At 39.5% G+C, this 23,928-nt stretch overlaps 1 protein-coding gene across 2 annotated transcripts in view; it reads right to left on the bottom strand.

The window, feature by feature from the left end:
- The window catches only part of gpc5c (glypican 5c), a 132,872-nt gene that overhangs the window by 8,286 nt on the left and 100,658 nt on the right, over positions 1-23,928 (bottom strand). The gene's annotated exons all lie outside the window — the stretch shown is intronic.

The following is a 23,928-nucleotide window of genomic DNA, read 5'->3' as shown; positions in this document are numbered from 1 at the left end:
GATTCAGTACGTAGGTCTATGCTTTTATAAATAGGATTTAGACTCTAAAGCAGTGTTGGCATGACTTGCATTCTTAGTAAAGTTGATTCAGCATTGTGGTGCTGTAGGAGACAGACAGAGAGACTCAGGGAGAGAGAGGATATTGGTACTTATATGACTCAGACTGGGTGGGAAGTTGAGTTACCAATGGGGAAGGTGAACAGTACTCATGACCTGCACACAGACAGAACATCATTTATGCAAATGTACCATGCCGGTAACACAATCATAAAAAAATAACAATTGGGTGAGCCCCAAAGGCATTTACTAACCTAAAGATGTTCCTATTTATTTCTTAAAGGGACAGTTCACTCAAAAACGAAACTTCTGTTTTCATTTACTCACCCTTGAGTTGGTCCAAATCTGTATAAATGTCTTTGTTCTGATGAACACAGAGAAAGATATTTGGAAGAATGCTTGTAACCAAATAGTTCTTGGCCTACCACAGTAGGAAAAATACAATGGTGGTCAAAAGTGCCCCAGAACTGTTTGCTTTCTTACATTCTTCGAACTATCTTCGTGTTCACAGAACAAATACATTTATTAAGCAATTTTTCCTACTATGGTTGTCAACGGTGGCAAATGGTGTTTGGTTACAAGCATTCTACCAAATATCTTTCTCTGTGTTCATCAGAACGAAGAAATGTATACAGATTTGGAACAACTAGACGGTGAGTAAATGAAGACAGAATTTTCATTTTTAGATGAACTGTTCCTTTAAGATCCTATTCACCTAGTCATATTATGCAAACTTAACTAAACGGCTGTAGTTTGTCTTCAAACTATGAATAACAGATAATTTCAGTGTGAGGAGGGTCTCTTTTAATTTTTTTGTATATTGCATACTGTATTCTGATTGGTCTCCTGAATTATAATTATGTCTGTTTAATCATATATTTGCCTTATAGAGACACACACATGCACACAGCCAACAAAAACAAAGATGTGTATCATTTTTAAAACCCTAACATGTGGGCATTTATCTGACACAATTCATCACTTTTCACTTACACAACCAAAATTTAAACTAAGCTATTCTCTTCACACAGGTATTCTTTTGCCTTGAATGCACATTAAGCTCCAATTTGAGTTACTTAAGTGATGCTCTTAAGTGTGCATTTATACCTTGGCACAGAAGTAAATTTTAAAGCAGCTTTCTATTGCTTTTTCTTCATCAATTACCTCCATCTAACCATCAAGTTTAAAGTTCAGATGTACTGAGCCTGGTCAGGCATTCAGGCGGTCAATAAAACCATCCCTGAAGGGCCCCAATTATCTCATGACATGGTGGAGAGCGGTCATGAGAGGAGAGAATACAAACTAGTAGAATCAAAAATAGCCAACAAATAGGGTTAAACCATTTTTAAAATTCAGAACTGAAGATATTGCATAATATATGGTGTAAAACACTAAAGGACTATTCCAAGCCATTTAATACATTACATTAACATTTATTCATTTGGCAGAGGCTTTCATCCTAAGCGACTTACAAGTAGGAGAGCATATAAACATTTTGTCAACACGCTAAACAGTACCGTTAGTTTACAAGGCCATGCTACTAGGAGAATTAAAGCTGGAGCAGGCAAAGGAGAGAATGAACAAGCGTTTTTTTTTTTTTGATAGACAGACAGAGTTATTGGTTAGTCAAATAAATGCGGAATAGGTATGTTTGAGCTGTTTTTTGAAAGTTGTGAAGGATGCTGCAGTTCGAATGGCGAATGGTAGTTCATTCCACCAAGGAAGAACCGCGTAAGTAAAGGTTTTTGCAAGCGATTTGGTGCCTCGCTGTGATGGAACAACCAGGCGTCGCTCATTTTCAGACTAAAGATGACGGGAGGGGAAGAGCAAGAACTGATCCCTGAGGAACTCCAGTTGTCAGCTGGTGAGATCTGGATGTCTTGTCTATCCAGGATACCTTAAAGCAGTGGTCACCAACCCTGTTCCTGGAGATCGACCGTCCTGCAGACTGCAGCTCCAACCCTGCTTCAGCACACCTGTCTGTAATTATCAAGCAAACCTGAACACCTTGATTAGATAGTTCAGGTGTGTTTGATTGGGGTTGGAGCTGAAATCTTCAGGACGGTCGATCTCCAGGAGCAGGGTTGGTGACCACTGCCTTAAAGGATCTGCCTGTGAGATAAGAGTCAAACCAGTTAAGTGCAGTTCCAGAGATGCCCAGTTTGGAGAGAGTGAACAGCAGGATCTGGTGGTTCACAGTGTCAAATGCAGCAGAGAGATCAAGCAGAATAAGGACAGATGACAAGGATTTAGCCCTTGCCTGCCGTAGGTTTTCAAAGACAGACAGGAGAGCGGTCTCCATAGAATGTCCTTTCTTGAAGCCAGATTGCTGACTGTCCAGAAGGTCGTGCTGTGAGAGATAGGCAGAGATTTGGTTAAATACTACCCTTTCGAGGGCCTTGGAAAGGAAAGGCAGGAGTGAGATTGGTCTGTAGTTGCTGATCACTGAGGGGTCAAGTGTTGGTTTCTTGAGTAAAGGTGTTACCAGGGCTTGTTTAAATGGTGATGGAGGTGTTTATGATGGGTGCGAGTTGAGGCAGTAGAGACGGAGAGATAGCCTGTAGGAGGTGGGAAGGGATCGGGTAGAGGGGACATGTAGTAGGCCAGGTGGAAAGGAGAATTTGAGAGAGGGGAGAGAAAGAAGGGAGTTGAGGATAGATCAGGGATGCATTGAGTAGAGAATTGCCTGCTGATGGTCTCCACTTTATCAGTGAAGAAGTTGGCAAAATCATTAGCAGTCAGTGAGGTATTGGAGGGAGGTAGAGGGGGACAGAGAAGAGAGGAGAAGGTTGAGAAAAGTTAACGCGGGTTAGATGCAGTTTGGATTTTGTTTGGAAAGTACTTGGTTTTGGCTGTAGATATATCAGTGGCGAAGGAGTTAAGAAGATGTTGATACTTGGAGAGATTAGCAGGGTCTCTAGACTTGCACCACTTCCTCTCGGCAGCCCTTAGCTTGATCCGATGGTCGCGAAGAGTCTCAGAAAGCCAGGGGCAAGAGGGTGTCGCACGTGCAGGCCTAGAGGTAAGAGGGCAGACACTGTCAACACAGGATGTTAAGGTTGTACAGAGCTTATCAGTAGCTTCCTCAGCGTTGAGAGATGAGTAGGGTTGTGGTGGGTAGGGAGGAAGACACCATGGACGAAAAGCAAGTGGGAGAGAGGGAACAAAGATTACGATGGAAAGAAACAGGGTTGGGGGGTTGAGATTACAGGGAGTGTTACAGTGAACTTTATAAAGAAATGGGCAGAGACATGCAGGGGTGTAACTAGAATATTATTAGCGGTGCAGTTACGGGTCAGAACAAGATCTAGCTGTTGTCCTCCTCTGTGGGTGGGAGGGGTGTTGGCCCTGTGAAGGTCAAATGAGGAGAGGAGAGCTAAGAAGTCGGCTGCTTGTGGTTTGTCTAGGTGGATGTTGAAGTCGCCTAGCATTACCAGTGGAGTGCCGTATTCAGGGATAGAGGACAGCAGCGTGTCAAGCTCTTCTAAGAAGTTTCCCAGATGACCTTGAGACCGGTAGATGACAACACAATGTATTTTTGATAGATAAGTGATGGTGATTGCATGGTATTCGAATGAGGAGTTGCTGCAAGGAAACAACAGAGGAGTGAATTTCCAGGTGTTGGAAACGAGCAAGCCTGTTCCTCCTCCTCGCCCAGAAGGACGAGGAGTGTGGGTGAAGTTGGAGTAGGCCGATGGAGTAGCAGCGTTCTCTTTACAGATCCATGTTTCCGTCAGTGCCAGAACATTGAGATTAGACTAACTGGCGAAGGCCGGGATGAAGTCTGCCTTGTTGACAGAGGACTGGCAGTTCCAGAGCCCTACAGCCAGACAAGCAGACTGTGGAGGGCTAGTGCAGAGTGACCGAAGAAGGTGCTGAGGTCTCCACTGTGTACGTTTGTAAGTGCGTCTACGGTGGACTGTCTGAATGTACTGGAAACACATGTTAGTAGCTAAAAAACCAAAACAATAGACAGTAGGAACGTAAGGGAACAAAAAATTAAATCAAAGCTTAACGTGGCGTGCCCTGCCGGTGTCGCTGCTCGAGTGGAGTCGCGCAGGTATAGTCGCAGGTCTTTACCTCGTTGGTCTTCACACGAGGAGGGCTGCACACGAGGGCTGCCGCTTCCTCTGCCACGTCAGAAATCAGTGCTAATATAATGCAGGCTCCCTGATTGCTTAATGGGTCACTGATTGCTTCACAGCTGAGCCCACTTACTCAATTAACAGCTCAAGGCTTCAAAGTGACTAAAAGTGATAGGTGAAAAGTAACTCAAGTTAGATGGCTAGGTGCTAAGAACAGCTACTTAAACAACAGTTACCTTAAAAGCAGTGCAGGAAGTTCAATAGTCCTTTGTTCACAAATAGCTAGTCCAGTTCAAGCATACACAGCAAGTTCACTACAGCTACAGCTAGCTAGGCAGACAAAATGCTTCTCTAATACTGTCAACAGCACCTGTGTCATACTGTTGATTTGAAGAAAATGTATTTGGATAATGCAATCACAATGGCACCATCCTGTAAACTAAAAATGTGCAACTTATTGAAAATGTCTCAAATTTAAACCTGCTTCCATCCTTGACAAGCTTGCACTTTCACAATTTCTTTATTACAATAATTTGTTTTCTGACATTTTCTATAGCCTATTTTACTTTTTCACTGATCATTTTGATTTTTCTGAAAGTAATATGTGGAGACAGAATGGAACTTTTTTTTGTACTCTATGTAGATTATAAATAATTGAAATCTGTTGAGAAATATGAATGTTATTGTGCGTTTTATCCAGAATCCAGAAAATGCAGCTTCCTTGCCTACTTTCAATCTCTGTCCAGTATTTAACAGCCAATGTGATGTCTATGTACATCTATTGCAAGCTCCACAGCCATTATAGCACTACCACATAACCAGACATTCATCCGCAATAGAAAAGTAGTCCCACCACAACACAACTCAAACAACGACACAGCTCAAGTAACATTATGACTGAAGCACTCGGAGGCTTTAAAGGAACACAGTTCTGCTGAAACCCTGTGAGTGAGTCTGGATTGGATGAATAAAGCATTAAGCACAGTAACAGAAGCCCCAATGTCATGGGGTTTTCCATCAGTGACTGTCCTTACGAGCCGTAATGAGCATAATTCACACGGATCTGTTTATTCTGCTCTCACACCGCATCCACGGTGACCATTTAAACAGGAGGTTGACCTTCTGTTGCTTGGCAATTCACCTTTAAAGAAAGACCGCCTCCTCGCTCAGATAAAGAGCATTCGGGAACGACATCATAAAGGCCAAAGAGAGAGAAAGATAGAGAGAGACTGAATGAGTTAGGACTATAAAGAAAATGTGTCATGAAGATAAAACTAATTCAGTTCTTTTTAATGATCTGTTTAATTTAATTATTCAAAGACCGAAGTTGTTTAATTAATAATGTCCAAAGGAGCTATTCTGTGCTTTGGAGAATCCCAAGTCTAGTGTTAGCCAGACTTTTGACGTTAAATCAATTCCACAGTGTACCTTATTTTGAAATAAAGGTTTCTATTTTTAGAATAACACACACATAGATAGAATAGGTCATGTGACAGATGTGCAAAATGAGCACATGTTGCCTTTGATATGGCATTTAGAAAAGACCAATATTTAAATTTTAATTAAAAAATAATAAAAATACTACTTTTATTTGCTACTAAGCATCTCAAAAACAATCAAATAATAATACCAAATAAAAACTGATTTTCGACTCAATACTACAAGCTTTAGAAAGATAAACAGAAGCATATTTTGCAAACATATTCTACTTATTGACCGGTGCTTCTAGATTTTTTGATATTGTTTATATGCCACAGTTATTTTGGTTAAAATAATTCACAATCAGACATCAAAATATTAGTTATAGACGGTGCGGACATGGTGCATGCGCTTGGCCCAAAGGTAACTTCTGGTCTGTGTTTGGATATCGGTTTGGCTAGTGGCTAGTAATAAAACAATTTATTCAATATTTAAATTATATTAACATTTATTTACATAAAATTTTTTGTATATAAAACTACTCAGTGGAAACACTGGTATCATTGCCTTTTTTAATTGTCTTGTAGTTGTCATGTATGTGTTGCTTTTAGTATCTGTATATGCATTTATTGGACCATGAGTCTGGAAATAAAAAGTTGATGATATGATGATACTCAACAGTTATATATTCTTTGCGGAGGTCTACCGGAAGTTAACTTTGGGCCACATAACATTTGTTTATGTTGCTGCCGCTGAAACCATCTATACATGTAGGGCGAGCAAGAGAGAGAGAAATGTTTTGTTCATGGTGGCTTCTGTAAATGCAGGCAGCCGCAGTGTGCTCCACAGGGATGTGGTCAGTCTCGGTCATTGCTCTGTGGAGGAGGACAGCACCACAAGCAGAGGTCACAAAAACAACACCCACACAAGAGTGGCCTGACTTCAGAGCATTTTGTGATGTTTGGCAGTTCCGAACAAACAGGCCCGCGAGCACAGGATATGACCAAACATGAGATGTGTCAAAAATAAAGTCCAACCCTTTACCCAGCATGAGTCAAACTAATGGGCTGTGTGCGTACACTGTACATCTCTGTGGAGGAGAGTGGGAGTGTGTTTGTAAAGATGCTTGAAAATATGTTTTTTTGACCTTAGGTTATGTCTGAATTTGTGACAATCGGACCATACCATTAACACTTCACAAACACCCGCTAAAGACCTCAGACTTAGACAGCAATGACGACAGCTACAGCCAACGTGAGAGAAGATAGTGTGGGACAGAGAAAACAGAACAATATGTGTCTGTCTGTCACAATGGTTTTGAAATCCTTTGTTCCCCTTCAGTCGGTCTCTCGACGTTGTGTTGAGAGACAGACTGGGGTTTGATCTTGAGAAATCATCTCCGAGAGGAATTTAAAATGCCAATGGGCTTTGGCGAATGGCACATGCATGCCAGTCCCCGCCTCGTGCATACGGGTAAAAAAGGGAGGTGGCGTCGGCCATTCACTCATCCTTTGTTCGTTGGAACCTGCATGGCGGTACATGTCAAGCGATTCTTCTCTCCGAGAATTCTGCTTCCAGACTGCTGGATTTACGATGCGAAGCAGCGGATTTCTCCCTCTCGGTAGTGGACTTCCCCTGGGCGTCTCGGCAGCGAGCCGCAGATATTTCTCTCACAGTCTGCGCTGTCTTTGGGCATGTCTCCCAGCCAACAATGGGTTAAAACCATCCAGCATAGGTTAATTTACAACCCAATGGCCATCGCCTTTTGACAAAATGCTGGATTACAATTAATAATAAAATAATACTTGCCGTTTACATCATTTTCCTTTGTATGCAAGCACTATTTGCACTACTAGCTCTGACAATGCACGTGTACAGGATTTGTCCTGCCAACAAAACACGTTTAAATTGAAAATTAAATTGAAAAGGCAGACAGCAAGAAAAACAGAGAAACAAAAAGATTAAGAAAGAATCCAAGTAGATCTTTTGTGTACTACAGATTGGAATAGCACCACTCAAAGTAATCTTCATGATGCTACAGTAGGATGTTGTGGCTGGTTGGCTACTAGGGCGTTGCTATGCAGTTGCTAAGGTGATCTCATTGTTAGTTGTGTCCCAAATTACATGCTATACACCATAAAAATGTTATTTTGATCGCATAGTCATTCTATAAAAAACACATGAACACGTGTGCACATCACTAACCCAGAGCAGATCTATCACTCACATGCAATATAAACATTGTTCTTTGTGGGCAAACACTTGCATCTAAATGTTTGCATTTGAAAGCATGTTTCTGGGTAAACTACAGCTACAGAAGAAAACCATCTGAGGAAAGAGAGGCCACTAATGGGATGGAGATTTCAAACACCAGTTGTATTTGAGCGCTGAGAAAAGTCTAAGTCAAATGCACAAAAACACTTTCTATTTAAAATGTTGTTAATTTTATCATTTCATGCGCCAAATGTTTTATTCATAAACAAAAATAGCTTAAATCTCCTTTATAATTTGCACATTTTCTTCCTGAAATCAAATCTATTGTTAAGACTTGTAAACAACAAAGAATGTACAACATTGTTGAAACATGATGATATATTTACAGATATGATTTAGGTGTTCATTGTGCTTTTCTGGAAGGACGGGTTCAATCGCACCTTTCGCTGGGCGTCAACCTCGGCTCGAAGCACGGGAGCATTCTCCCCTCGAACCGAGGTGTGGAGAACGCCCTGAAACCTGGGCGGTCGCCTGGCGAACTGGATCGCATAACCGAGATGGATCATCCTCTCTAGCCAGCGTGACGGGCTGGTGCATTCGTGCCAAGTGCACAAGAACCGTGACAGCGGAACCAGAGGAACGATCTGCTTCACCGTGTCATGGGAGGCTGGTTCGGTGGCTGACAGAGCAGTCACCTTGTACAGGGCGGTACCCTGGGGAGTAGTATCGAGAGTGCTGCGGGGAAGCCCGGAGAGACAGAAGCTCTTTTGAGAAAGAGTGGGCGCACTGTCGTATCGACAGTAACAAACCCTAAAAAGGGTTTGTTACTCTCAATCCCCCTGGCTCATCCCGTCAGGGCCGCTCTATCTCCTAGGCGGGTTCCCAACGGGGTAGAAGCCCTCTCCCACGGGGCTCTGCATCTCTGGCCCCAGTACCAGAGGGGCTACCATGGTGGGATGGGGCTGCTGGGGGGCAGGCTGCGCTCGGGACCTCGACGACCGACAGGTGGCCGGGTCACGGCGGAGCAGTCTGCTTCTTCACCACGTAGAACCTCCATGGTGTCACCACACAGCCCCGCTTGCGAGATGGGCACATCTAGAAGGCGAGCTTTCTGAGCGTCACTACGCAAGGTTGAGCCACAGATGTCTCCCTTGGACCACTATCTTGGACGTTGTCCGACCCAGAGCACCTGCCGTGACCTTCGTCGCACGAGGCGCGAGGCCGGTGGCGGTGTACAGCCGGGTCGGTCTTCCCATCAACCAGATCTTAACGCTTTGATTTATGACCCGATGGGTCGCATAGCATTATGAACCTGATGGATTACACCTTAATCGACGAGCCCTGCCACTGCATGCTGGAGCCCCAACATGCAATACAGGTGTCGTGTCCGTCGGACTCGGTGATGAGTCTGTCATACCCAAGAACATAGCTGCGAGATATGCCTGAAGACAGCGCAGACTGTGAGAGGAAATTTGCTCTTTTAGAAATATACCGAGAGGGAGAATTCTGCTCCTCTGGAAGGAGAATTCTCAGAGAGAAGAATCACTTCACATGTACCGTCATGCAGGTTCCAAAGAACAAAGGATGAGTGAATGGCCGACGCCACCTCCCATTTATACCCGTATGCACGGGGCGGGGACTGTCGTGCGTGTGCCATTCGCCAAAGCCCATTGGCGTTTTAAAATTCCTCTCGGAGATGATAGGTTCTCAAGATCAAACCCCAGTCTCTCTCTCAACACAACGTCGAGAGACCGACTGAAGGGGAACTAATATTCACCTTGAACCAGCACAGTAAAATTGCCAGTGTTAAAAAAGGTCAAATTAACACTCACAGTCTATATATAATCCACACTCTCAAAGTGTGGATTATATATACACTGTGAGAGTTAATTTGACATTTTTTAACAATGGTGATTTTGCTGTGTATTTTTCATGTATTGTTTTCTTGTAATATTCTGTCTCTTTTAGAAATGATCCCAGGAGATGCAGATATTCTTAGAGAGTGACCACATTCTATTCATTACAGCACATGATTTGAGCCATCCAAAGACTTCAGTCACTTTCCATCTAAAATACACAACGCAGACTGAACCAGACTACACGTAAGTGCCAATGAGATTTGAGAGCTGCAGCACACTGATGGCTTGGAAGCGGATCAGAACCACTTCACATCACCAGGCAGAACAAATATAGGGACGGAGAGCATCAAAAACCCATGATCCGTCAGCGCAACAGATTTTCAGCTGATGCTTCTTTTTCAGACGTAAACAACAGCGGTCAGCACTTCTGTCAGAACGGGATGATAAGGTTGAATTTTCTGTCTCAACTGGAGTAAACTGACACCAAGAGTAGTCGAGTCTCGGGCTCGTGACTACATAATCACATACTGTAACATTAATGATTCAGAGTATCTTGCGAAAAATATGAGTTCAACAACATGCCCACATCAGCATGTCGATGTGACGCTCATTAGATGTGTCAGACTGTAGAGACAGATTCTTTAGTTATGGTTTTCTTTGATAGGCATAGTCTGCAAGATTCGGTTAGCAAAAAGAGCCTTTATTTGACAACACATCAGGTGCTGACCTTGAAGGGTCAGTTCACGCAAAAATAAAAATTATTTTAACATTTACTAATCCTTGCATTTTCTATCATCTGGAGAACACAAACAAAAGATATTTTGAAGAATGCTGGTAACCAAACAACACTGGCCCCCATTGACTTCCATTGTATGCACACAAAACCAATGAGACATTTCTCACAATATCTTCTTTTGTGTTTAACAGAAGAAAAAGTCATATACAGGTTTTGATGACATGAGGGCAAATAAATATGACAACATTTTATTATTTTGGGTAAACTATATGGGTAATGACCTTCTCCAGGGTGCGGTAGAAACACAAACATTTTCATGCGGCTGTATTACTTTTACATTGACACATTTACACAAAGATACTTAATGCAGTAACGGGAAGTGTTTTGTTAGTGGCCAATTAAATGAGCATTATTGACCGTCTCTTGGGAGAGCTGTGTGAAGCAAAAGAGATTAGAGACTGAGTGTCTATGCATTTCTAAGAGATTACCTGTGTATTCAAAGAATAACATTTATAGCAACCCCATGCATTGCAAACAGCTGCCAATTAAAGCTTCAGCATCAAAAACCCATTAAAGCCCTAGGCCATAAACCAGTGCTGTGACTACAATGCTTCAAATAAATACAAAGTTTTATCACATCCCAAACATTTTCACCATTTCAACTTCTTGCATAGTAAATATAATTTTTAAGTGTGATGTATAGTATGACCACAGTAACCACAACTAAAAAACTATAGGAAGACCCTCATTACCAAGGATAGAACAATGTTACTGGATCCAATATAACTAAGAATGATATACTGTATGTTGTGATAGAGAGTTGTCTAAAACACAGTGTTAATCCAGTACCTCAGAGATGACGTATTTTTGTAGGCTAACCCGGAAGTAAGCGCCGCGCTGGTTCCCTCGACTGAAAGCCTATGCATTTCTCCCATAGACTTAATTGGAAGATCGCAGAAAATAAGCTCTGTGATTAACAGAGGTTTATGATGTTTACATGTTTTGTCGAACAAGATTATCTTTACAAATCAACACCACATTTGTTACTTTTGAAGCCGAAATACAATCGGCAGAAGTAAAAAGCTAACACGATGCTATAAACAGACTTCACTTAAGGTCGCTCGATATCAACGTCACCACCACCAGCCTCCAACAACTCTTTCAAACTTTATTAAAAATGTGTTCCCTGGTATGTAATTACTCCGTGAATGAATCCGCATACGTTTTAAGAGATTTGTGCCACGGTTGCATTATTTGTGAGCTTTATATGCGCGATGACGTCCTCGCCAAAGGAAGTAGTCACTTTTAGCAACTTGTTAGCAACCGCCGTTTTTAAGACACAATAAGGCTTAAAAAAAATCACTTGGGTTATAATTGGTGTGTTTTATGTCATAGAATAAATATATTTAGAGGTTTTCTTTACCACAGACATAATTTCAGGCGATTTACCAAAAACCCATTCAAAAAACCCATAGACTTTGGAGCGATGGAACCAGATGGAACCTTTGTTCTGAAACCGGGGGTTAAATCGCTACAATATTGCAATTTATTTTAGTTCGGTCCGCATTCACAAGGCAATATTAGCAAAACAATCCCTTTTGCGTCACGCAACTTTACATAATTACACATCATACATTGTGATACAGTCTGGTTCGTTGGTCCATTGGGTCGGATGGCTTTCACACGTCTAGCGAACCGCTCCAGAGTTCGTTTGCAATTGGGCGATTGTTTTAGGGCGGATCCTAGCGCGATTGCCGTGTTCACATATGCCTAAACGAACCGAACCAAGAGAGAAAACGCACCAGGTTCCGAAACAAACCCTTGTGTGTGAAAACGACCTTAAAATGCTAACTCGCTTCCGGGTTTTGCATACAATAATACGTCATCTCTGAGCCTCCCTATATAGTAAATCCAAGGTCAAGCTGTAAATCTGCACTGCGGGTCCTCTGGAATCTGAGCTTGTGGAGTGAAAACCTGAAAAGCAGTTGCAGTGATGTTTACCTTACAAAAAGTACAGTGGCTGTACCCTGGTAAAAAATGACATACCATATTATTTTATTGCATCATATTTAGTAATCACACGAAACCCAAAAGTACTTCAAAGAGCACAATGATACTACTAGAACTAAAGTATCAAAAGACCCCAGATTAAAGCTATGTTATGTCCAAGAAACTAATAGCATGGTATGTTTTTGTGTTATACTTGTATTGCCATGCAGTCAGAATGTAGACAGTGTGAGGAAAGTCAAGTGTGTGTGTGTACTGTAGATGTGTAACAGAGAGAGCCCGCCGGCCACTGGCCATTAAAGGGCTCATTGGTCATTAGGTTCGCTGTGGGATCTCATTCACAGTCTGGACTAATGAAAGATCAGTTCAATTGTGCACTTGGGAATGTGATTAAGCACTTTTCTCTTACAGTACATAGAAAATGATGATTGAAAAAAGCCACATGAGCCTGCACTGATATTTCACCATATACTATATTATGTTAGCTCACCCAAAAATAAAAATACTCAAGCCATCCCAGATATATACCTGTGTGCGCGCGTGTGTGTGTGTGTGTGTGTGTGTGTGTGTGTGTGTGTGTGTGTGTGTGTGTGTGTGTGTGTGTGTGCGTGTGTGTGTGAAAGAGTGAGAAAACAATATTTAGCAAAACTGAAATGAAAACTATGGCTAAATTAAAATATCGAAATCTCTTTGGTTATCTTTTGATATTTTGTCCCAAGACACATAAGAACCAATGAGTCTTGAAGTTGTCAGGATGTTGCCATATCATTAGTGTTAACCATGGATTTAATTTAGCTAAATAAGCTCAAAAATATGGATTATTTGCTTGCATCTTCATTTTGAGAACTTTATAACAAACGTTTTTGTTGAACTGAAGAAAGGATGTCTTATATTTGAGATGAATAAAGTATAATTTTTTGTGAACTGCTACCTTAAGTGTTAAAAGTTAGTTCGCCCAAAAATGAAAATACTTTCATCATTTACTCAGCCTCACGTTGTTTCAGATATGTCTAAATTTGTCTTTGTTCTGTTGAACACAAAAGAAGATATTTGGAAGAATGTTTGTAACCAAACAGTTCTGGGGCACCATTGACTACCATAGTAGGAAACGAAACTACCATGGTAGTCAATAGTACACCAGAACTGTTTGGTTTTCCACGTGCTTCAAAATATCTTCTTTTGTGTTAAACAGAACAAACAGAAATGTATACAGATTTGAAACAACTTGAGGGCGTGAGTAAATGACAGGGTGAACAATCCCTTTAAGACGTGTGTAATGGAGCCTGTTTTAAAGTGGCCTTTATGAAACTAAAAGCAATATTTATGGCTAATAATTTGTCTGGAATCACCTGCCTCTGGCAGCTATGGAAAAAGGTTTGTTTTGGCCCTTGCCTACAACAAACCAACTCTTTCTATATCTGCTCTGAAACACATTGAAAAGCCATCTGCAGAGGCAAAAAATCCCTCTAAACCTTCTCAATTACTGACAGGGCAATGAAAGGCTCTCAACTTTGAAGACATCAACACAGGCTTTTCTTTGTATCTTTCGACCGATCTCCGAGTGCATCAATGCCGTGATCAAGTAAATAAGGTTGTCATAGCAACGTGGCCTTTACTACAATTAGAAGAGTCGGAGGGATCACACAAGAGTGAAAAAGAGAGATGCGCGTGGAGAGGGTTGATCTATCAGTCAGCCGGTGTCAATCATGGGCACGCTGGGCACCCGACAGCCGCTTTGAGCTGAATTGAGCTGGAAGTCGATAAGCACGCTTCAGGCAGTGACACAGACAGAGAGAGAGAGAGAGAGAGAGAGAGAGAGAGAGAGAGAGAGAGAGAGAGAGAGAGAGAATGTGTCACTATAGTGATGTTGAAGGCGGCAGGTGAAGGAGACCATAGGCATACACAAAAGCAAAAATGTCTGCTGTTCATGTAGTTTGACTGGTAACAAATCCACCTGTCATGCACATCACTGACTACATGAGTAAAATGATATGTATGTACTCAAGTATGTACTTCTGCATACACCTTAATATTTATAGGGTCAGGACAAAAGAGCCATTCACACAAACAATAATAACTATAAAGATAACTATAACCATATTAGGATCCAAACACAAAATGAAAAACTGCAGCATGTGAGCTTACGATAAACATATATGTGAAGCGTGTGAGCCCTTTAAATTTAAATGGATTTTGATTGGCTCTCAATGTTTTATTGTTCATTAAGATCAAGAGCGATCCCAACGATTTTGTTCCTCTGAATCTTTCAAATTACTATCTCTAAAACTCTCACTTGCAGTTCTGTGCTGATAGGGTAACAGACAACAAGGACAAATTATTGTCAAATCAAACAATAAAATACAACCGTATAATCATGCATTGTTACAATAGCACAATATACTGTATATGCTTATGGACTTTTAAACAAGAGGAGAAACATATTCACGCATCTTTTGTTTTTGACAAAGTGCCCAGTAAACCTTTGTGAAAATGCACCTGTTATCAGTCACAGATGATCCAACACTTATGAAGAGATGATGTCATCCACTGTAAGGACATCAAATTAAGCCATAAAATACATAAAATATATATTTTTTTTAAATTATTGCTTCATTGATTGCTACAAAAACAAATTCTGAAAAAGCTGCTTTAAAACAGTATGTATTCTGAATTAAACACGCTCGTATTTGTCAGTGTTTATGCATTTTCCTATTTATGTCATTGGGCCCATGCATTTTATGGTTCATTCATTTTATGCTTGTTTTAATTTTTATACCTTTGCCACTCACCACTGCAAGAAAGGAATTTCTCACCAAGCATTTGTGTCTTGTTTTCTAGTACAAATATCTAAAAAAATAAATCACAATATATTTACTTGACAAGGATATTTAGTCTTGTTTTATGAAAGAAAATATGATAATTAAGTAAGTTTATGGTTCAAACAAGCAAAACATCTGAGAATGGGGTTAGAAAAATAAACTTGAATTACTAAAGTAAAGGGCAAAATTAAATCAAGTTTATTTTTCTAACCACATTGGTAGATTTTTTTTGCTTGTTTTAACCATAAACTTGCATCATTTTTATTGTCTTTCATAAAACAAGACTAAACATCTTAGGTCACTTTTCTTGTCAAGTAAATCTATCTTGGATATTTGTACTAGAAAACAAGACAAAAGTGCTTAGTAAGAAAAAACATTTTTTGCAGCAAACACATTTTTTTGTATTAGCATATGTTTCTATGTCAAAAATAAATGTAAAAAATAAATAGTGAAGCAAAGCAAGATGAGAACTATTATTATTATTATTATTATTATTATATAGTTTATATTTCTATAATATTGTATACAACATACAATTTTATACATAGAAACTTTCTCCATCTTTCGCTTTCATCTTGACCAAAGAAGCAAAAGTCTTTCCCTGCTTCAACGTGCAGTCACTAAGACTCTCGAAGTACTGCTGTTGCCCCATTAGCTCCGGTTGCTAAGAGACCCTGAAGATTCCAGAATCCTCATGTGCCCCATCCAAGCCCGCAGCCAACTAGATGGAGTTCTGGGTTCCCAGCTTCAGTTACCGAGGGAGGGAAATTGGTATGAGAGGAGAGTACCAGAGCGAGAGAAAAAAGCAGGAGCTCAAAGCTGAAAACAACCAACTATCCATCTTCTTGCCATGGTAGCCAAATAGTCAAAGCTATAAACAAGAGAAAACAAAGAACGATCTGCAGTAATGAGCGGTCCGAAATGGACATCAGCCTTATTTTGGCCCCAGAAAGTAGTGAGACGGTTGAATGGCGAACAGTCGAAAGACTTGGAGACTGGTGTGAGTTAACAAAACAAGACACTTTAACATCAATAGCTTGTTAAGTATGTCTGCGTCTCAGAATCTTGCTCAAGAATAAACAGCTGGCAGAGAAACCGTCCTCTGTTGCTCGTGGCATTCCACGGTTTGTAAGAAGAACAACGGCTGCATAGCCATGGTGAAGCCTTCAGGATATCTTGAGTAGAAGACAATCACCAGGGGAAAAAATTAACGACATCTAGAGGTCACACAATAACAGCCAAACTGGCAATGGAGGTTTCGTTTTGGCTGGAGCACAAATTCCTCTGAAGTTATAAATCAATAATGAGGCTGAAATTAATCTGGCATCCGTTCCTGCACAACCAATTGTTTATAAACAAGTGATGCGTCCACAGCCACGGAATACTAAACACAAGGATTAAGAAAATGAATAAAGATTAATGTGTTCATCTGTCGCTCAGTCCGACAGCTGACGGTTCTGCTGGGGCTTATTGGTACACTCTAAAAAAAAGCCGTAAAAATAGGGCACAATATACTGTATTAATATGAAGGAATTTTCCGTGTTCATTTTTACAGTTGTTTTACCTGTATTTTACATTTTGCACTGCATTCATTTGCATTGCAGCATTAATGGAAATGTCCGTAAAATAAAGGAAAATGTACTGGTAATTTTCTGCCAGTACTTTATCTGTTTTTTCACGGGATTTTTTTTTACAGTGTACAATATGGCTTAACCTGACAAGTTATTATTAATGTATCCACACTTAAATTAATTTACCCAAACAGGCAACGTTCAGGTTATTCAAAACAACACTCCCGTTAACCAATTAGATTAGGGTCAAGGGTTAGGGCCTTGACATGCTTATCAACCTATCATTTCTCTCCGATTTAAAGTGGAGATTATGGTTTACAGTACATTAAAGCCACAATATGGAATATTTGGACCGCTAGATGGCGCACTTTCGAAACGACAACAAAAGGCGAAGCTAAATGACGTTATGTAGGAGAGTGGAATTAAGGGACATGTCGTTCTCACCATCCAGAGGCGTATGGAGATCGCCCATCATGTTCACGGACGAGGTAATAAATTAATTTTATTGTATGTCATCATAATGAATTAGCTAGCAATAAACGTAGCATGTAATGCTACGTTAGCCCGCGACTGATATTGGACTTTGTCAATTGATTTGGTAGCGTAATGCTACACAGTTTTACGTGTTTAAAACAGTCATACAGTCGTCGTTTAAAAAGTAAATTGGAACGAACCCACAGCATTTACAAGTAACGTTATTGGCTACATATTTTTGTGCGACATATACTGTATTTCATAGGGTAACTGCATTCATAACTATTCAAATAATCTGTGCATGAGTATTTCGTGTACAATAAAAAAAATGTGCTTACCTGTCTATTAAAACACACGCGAGAGCGGAGTCTGTGTCGAGTCCAAGTTGGTCGCGAAGCTCTCTCCATTTAGAAAACGCTTTATTAATCCTTATATATTAATATTAATTTAATATTACATTAATTGATATTAATTTGATTTTTTCGTTTGTCCATAAGCCTGCTTGCCTCATTTGGCCTACGTTTACACTTTTTGGGTTTCCTTTACTCGCCAAAGAGTAATCGTGATCCATAATAACAGAACAACAGATGCTACGTCCAGGATGCTGTATAACCACTTCCACATTTGCGTGTTGCCGTAGTTTCTACAACCGGAAACTGAGGGTAGTGCGGAGCACCGGATATTAAGTCACTGATATGCGACAAATACAAGGGAGACAAGGGACGGACATTATTTTAAATAGGAATTTCTCTGGATTTGCACATTCTTGGACACATTTGGGATAATGTAAGTACACAACTGCATGAAATATATCACACTGCTTTCCACTTTTTAAATAGCTTCTCTCACTCCCACATATAATCTCTCCTCAGAATGCTTTGTGCCTATTTCACTGTATATTTAAATCTGTAAAAGCATTTACATTTACATTTAGTCATGTAGCAGACGCTTTTATCCAAAGCGACTTACAGCGAGTTCAGGGAGCAATAAGCGATTTGTCATACATGACAAAAGCAGGTCGTCTTTTAGCTCAGAAACTGAACAGATTGGTCCTCTAAAGCTGGTTTGGAAGGATGGGTTATATCTGGTAGAAGTCAACATGAAATGTATTTAAAAATCAATTCCCTGTAATTTGCAGAGTTACTTTATACTTTAAAATAATTAACACTCACAGTGTTTATATAATCCACATATACACTGTGCGTGTTAATTTGACCTTTTTTAACACTGGCGATTTTACTGTGTAATAATAATTTTAAGTATAATGAAAAACAATTAAAATAAACAATAATGCAAAAAAGCAAATATCATACTTTTTACTCAAATATTATATATATAATAGAGAAATTCATACAGTAAATACATTTTTAGTGTTAATTGCCTTTAATGTACACTCAAAAAATTATTGTTGGGGGTTGTTTATTTAACTTAATCAATATAGTTTGATCTAACATATTTGTGTGTGTTTCTTGTTCAAACACAATTGAAATGTGTAATACTGACATAAATAGGCGACTCTTTGACATAACCTGAATCATTTTCATTGACTAACTGAAGCTACACAGTACTGAGTTCCCAGCATGCATTGCCCTTGTGACTGGATTTAGATAGTAAATTTCAAAATTAAATGTTATTTTATGTGTGTTTTTGCGCAGGATGAAAGATAAGGAGTCTTGTTAGTGTTTACTGTTCTGTAATGTTAAAATTCATAAGATTTTCTGTTGTCTGTGATTTTTGAGGGGTTACCATAGTGGTGAAGGGAAAAGGTTTTACTTAGGTTGGGGACGAGCACATTTATGCCATTTTTGCATGTATGCAAATTTGTACTCTGCAAATGGTCATGCAGTAAACTATCTGGTGCTTCCTGCTAGCACCATACATTACATCTTGCTTACATCACTGAAGCATTCAAATTTAATTGGCTCAACACAAATTAATTACATTCAGCTGAAATTAAATAAAATAAGTTGATGAACATAAACTGGGTGAATTGTGCGGACAAGTAAATCTTAAATTCGAATAAATCAATTAAATTGCGTGGAAATGGGTGTTATAATAAAATCAAGTTCATTTAATACCTTTAATACTTAACAACATTAAAAATGTAGTACTTTCTTGTACTCAAGTAAAATATTCAAGTAAAAATACTTGAAAGTAAGAAAGTATTAAAGGTAAAAAATCTATAGGCATTTATGAAATGTAGCAAAGTAAAATATATAATATATCCTTTACAATGTAGTGAAGCAATTTTTTTCCCCAAAGTAAAAACACACTGCTAAGGTACAAATACTTTAAAATGAAAGTAAAAACAGTACTATCCACCTCTGTTTTTTTTTTTTTACATATTTCTTAGTGAAACAATAGAATTTTTTTTATTCAATGTAGAACCGGTGTTGACTAGATTAGTAGAAGCCGGACATGAAGGCAGGCTTGAAGTGCCTTTTTGACATCTAAAGGGTGAAGGCTGAGTTTAATATTAATGAACTTGTAAATGCTTTTTTCGAATCTATCATCATTTGCTGTTATTTATTATGATGGACTTTTATTTATTTACAAAACAAATTACAGCGATACCTATTGACTGCATTATCCATAACAGTAACATACTTGAACCAATAAACTGCTTGCCCTGGGTAATGTCAGCTGCAAAGAAAAGTCATTTTAGAAACAGAGCAAGAAAAATACATTTTACATTATATATAAAACACTTTTTTAACTAATGAACTGTACAGAATAAGAACTTGATGGCCAGTACAGTCAATTCTGAGTTCAAAAAAAGTTGACATTAGTCTCGCAAGAAGGTTTCACAGTAAAACATGGCAATGCTGATAAATATAACAGCTGTTTGGTCATTCAGATATGTTATATCTGAATGAATATCTGTCTCTCCTCACCATGAACGTTACAGAACGAAAAAAAAAAAAACATGACGCCCGCGTGCAGTGCCAGCCAAAACCAATGCTGAAATAAAGCTCAGGGCAAGACTTGACCCCGCTTATCATGTGACTTAATGATCTCAACGTTCGGCTTCTGTTCTGACACCCGCAGTGTAAAACACATCCGCAAATGAATTAACAACCCTGGGGTTAGAGGTCAAAGCGTAATCACACTGTGCCCATAGGGCTGGTGCCATCAATTTAAATGCCTCGTCGTCATGACAACAGCACCAAGGGGTAAAGAACCAGGGGTCAACGGAGAGGCGTGCTATGGCAAACATGTGAAATATTGACCTCTGCAAGGAACGAAATTCATGAAACGTCACTGGCATGAAGAGGAAAAGAAGCGATGTCATGAGGCGGGGGTATAAATGCAGATATATACAAGATGAGATCTTCACATTGGGTCTCATTCACTAATAATTGCGTCGATTTTTCGTATTTATAAGCACATTTGAACCTCCCACGAAAACTTTCCGCCTAATTCACAACGTACGCACGCGAATTTGTTCTTAACCACGTCCTAATGTTAGTGAATTTGGAGTATTCTAAATGAGCGGCCGCATGCAGGAGTTTATTAGCATAGTTCATTAGCATAAAACACACCCAGTCCATCTCCATATTAGGGCTTTCCGCCTAACCTTTCCTGTACCACCTGTCGTCAAAGTTACTCCAGGCAACCTTGTGTGATGCTGTCTACAGACGTGCTCTCGCAAGTAATTCCAAGTGAGCAGTCCTAAAAGTCAGTACACAATAAAACACCTTTTATACAGACACGCAGTTTGCAGAGATCTCGTTAGCCGGCTGTAAAAGCGCCGTTACTCAGAGAAACATCGCAGCTGGAGCTATAGTCTTTCACTGGATATGATGAAATCCTTTTAAAATTAAATATACATCTACGTGTAATTATATACTATTATCCTAAGATGAAACGTGCATGTTGTCATTTTGTCTTAGAGAGAGAGAAATTAGAGAGAGAGAGAGAGAGAGAGAGAGAGAGAGAGAGAGAAAGAAAGAAAGAAAGAAAGAAAGAAAGAAAGAAAGAAAGAAAGAAAGAAAGAAAGAAAGAAAGAAAGAAAGAAAGAAAGAAAGAAAGAAAGAGACTTGTGATTTTTGCGTACGTGTGCTCTCAACTGTTCCTATCTTTTCTCTTATATTTAGAATAAATTTTAGTACGAAAGTTTTTGTGAATCATGATTTGTTCATGAAAGCGTTCGTATGCATGCTTAGTGAACGAGACCCAATACTCTGGACTTATATTTCCTAAGATTCCAAAGTCTGCAACCACATGTTTCATAACTACTAAAGACACCTAAATGCAACAGTTATATAATTCTCAAACTCCCTGTCCCTCTCCTCGAGATAAATTCTGAAAGACAAAGCTCTCAAACATCTTCAGGACATCTGCACATCAAGATGTCTCAACATAATCTGGCCAAACACCTTCTCCTGGCCCACAACACATCCAGAGCACCTATCCAAACATCAAACCCTTAGAAATGTGTGTCTTCTTCCAAGAGACGGCTGGAAGGAAAACAGACAATGTCGTTTTTTGCTTATTTCGTTTGGTCAGCAGGTTCTCTTCAGTACTTTGACCAGGTGCTAAAACATAAGGTACATTCAGCATAACCTCGCATGTTGATGTAGTTCTGAAGTAAATAAATAATGAAATGTGTTTTTCTTATTATTGCGGCACAGCTTGTGGTGGACTCCAGAACATTGAGTTTCTGCTCTGCACGTTTACAGATTTACTATTAAGGACCGTAGCGAAACTGGGCATGTGCAACTAGAAAGAGAGAGACAGAGAAAAGTTGGCATTGCCTTGCATAAAAAACAGATGTATTAGCTACCAAAAACATTTCCAGCAATCCTAATCCCATTGACCCCTCATTCTCTCTCTCTCTCTCTCTCGCGCTCTCTCAGCGGTCATTGCTGCAGTTGTTCTACTCAGATCGACAGCAGTTCATCCATCTGCCAAATAAACTCTAGAACTAAGGGCATCATATCACATATCTGATTCCCCATAAGCCCTCTACACATCAAATAAAATACAGTTATATTACTACTAATAGTACTCACTTTTTCCTTCCAATATGTGACCCTGGATCACAAGACAAGTTATAAGGGTCACTTTTTCAATGGATGTTTATACATAAGCTTTTTCTTGATGTATGGTTTGTTAGGATAGGACAATATTTGGCTGAGATACAATCTGAGGGTGCAAGAAAATCAAAATATTGAGAAAATCACCTTTTAAGTTGTCCATCAGAGGCGCTGTAGCAAGCCGTTGCTAAGAAGAAACAGGTTTGTTTTGATGCTCTCTATTGGCTTACCGCTGTAATGACGTTGTGGAGAGTAGATGAACCCGAAAGCAGAAGTTCTAAGCTTTACATAGACACCAAACTTGAGTGGGTACCAAAGAGCGGGCAGCAGCGAGTGAAGTTTTGTGAAGTTGACTGGTTTTTGGTCCAAAGTAAAAATGTAAAAATGCTACGGTAATTGTTAAAATGCTTTTAACATGATTATGACAGTGGAGAACGATTTCTTTTATGTATTTCCTGTATGATTCTATAATGTACATTATTGCAAAGTTACTCAAAGTACATCAAACTCTTTTAAAACAGTATTTTAAAAGATCAAGCTAAGTTTCACATTCTCTATTAATGATAGAATTTTTCTGCACCCAACAAATATGTAAAAATTATAACTTGTTCAGTTGCAAAACTGTTTTTAAAGTGCCAAGAGAAAACTTGACTTACTCATGGCTCCCTTGTGCATGTTAAAATGATATAAGAAAAGGCATTTTAACCTTTAAAGACCCGTTTTTGATGTCAAAGGCAAAGGCAAAGAACACGCCCATTCAAAAGTTTAGGATCACTTATTCATTTCTTATTAAATTTTTCTAGATTGTAGAGTAAAAGACAATTAACATTATTGCTGGACTTATGCTTCTTATTATTTTGTCCAAATCATCCATTTCGAAAACTTTATTAAATACAATTTCAGCTTTCAAATGAAAGAAGTTATGCTTTTACAACTATATTTTTGTCTATGGAAATCATTTCAAATGCCTTTTGATCAAATTATTTTTAATCTCACAAAATACATTTTGGTGATCTAAACTTCTGAACAGTAGTCGATGAGTTTAAGTATTATAACTATGCCGCCCATGATCCGAGTCCTGCTGCCAATGCACTGAGAGAGATAACCACCGCTATAAGTTTAGTGTGACCTTTGCTGGAGCAACGATTGATGGATGGCCATCATTCTTCAAATCTCTTTCTCCCTCCCACTCACTTTTGCTCTCACTGACCTTGTCTTCTCCCCTGAAATGTTTTTAGCCGGTGATAAAGGCCCTTCTCCTCCTATACCCTCTGCTCTAATGTGTGGCACCCTGGAGCAGTAACCGCAGATAAGAAGAACTGGGTGTGGGAAAACAAGATGGCTGCCAGAGGGGCCGGCGGGGTGATTTCGGTCACAGGTGAAGATCACATTTCAGAGCGAATGAGAAATGCTCCACAAGCACAGTGAAAAGAGGCACAGATCTGTGGGCCGTGTGTTACCAAAGAGCAGAAAAAGGTAGTGATGATGAAATGAGATGTACAGCTGCAGCCCCTGTGCAGGACACACTATCTCTTTGAAGCCTTGGGTGGTCTCTTTGGTCATTTCAACATATGAGCTTTTGCCAGACATAGTGTCGCAGTCTAAAAATATGTGTCTGGAAATTGTCAATTTATTTGACCCGAAATTC

Source organism: Triplophysa rosa, linkage group LG5 (assembly GCF_024868665.1).
Source record: "Triplophysa rosa linkage group LG5, Trosa_1v2, whole genome shotgun sequence".
NCBI classification, from domain to species: domain Eukaryota; kingdom Metazoa; phylum Chordata; class Actinopteri; order Cypriniformes; family Nemacheilidae; genus Triplophysa; species Triplophysa rosa.
The sequence above is the reverse complement of the archived record's forward strand: the minus strand, read 5'-3'. Positions and strand labels throughout refer to the sequence as shown.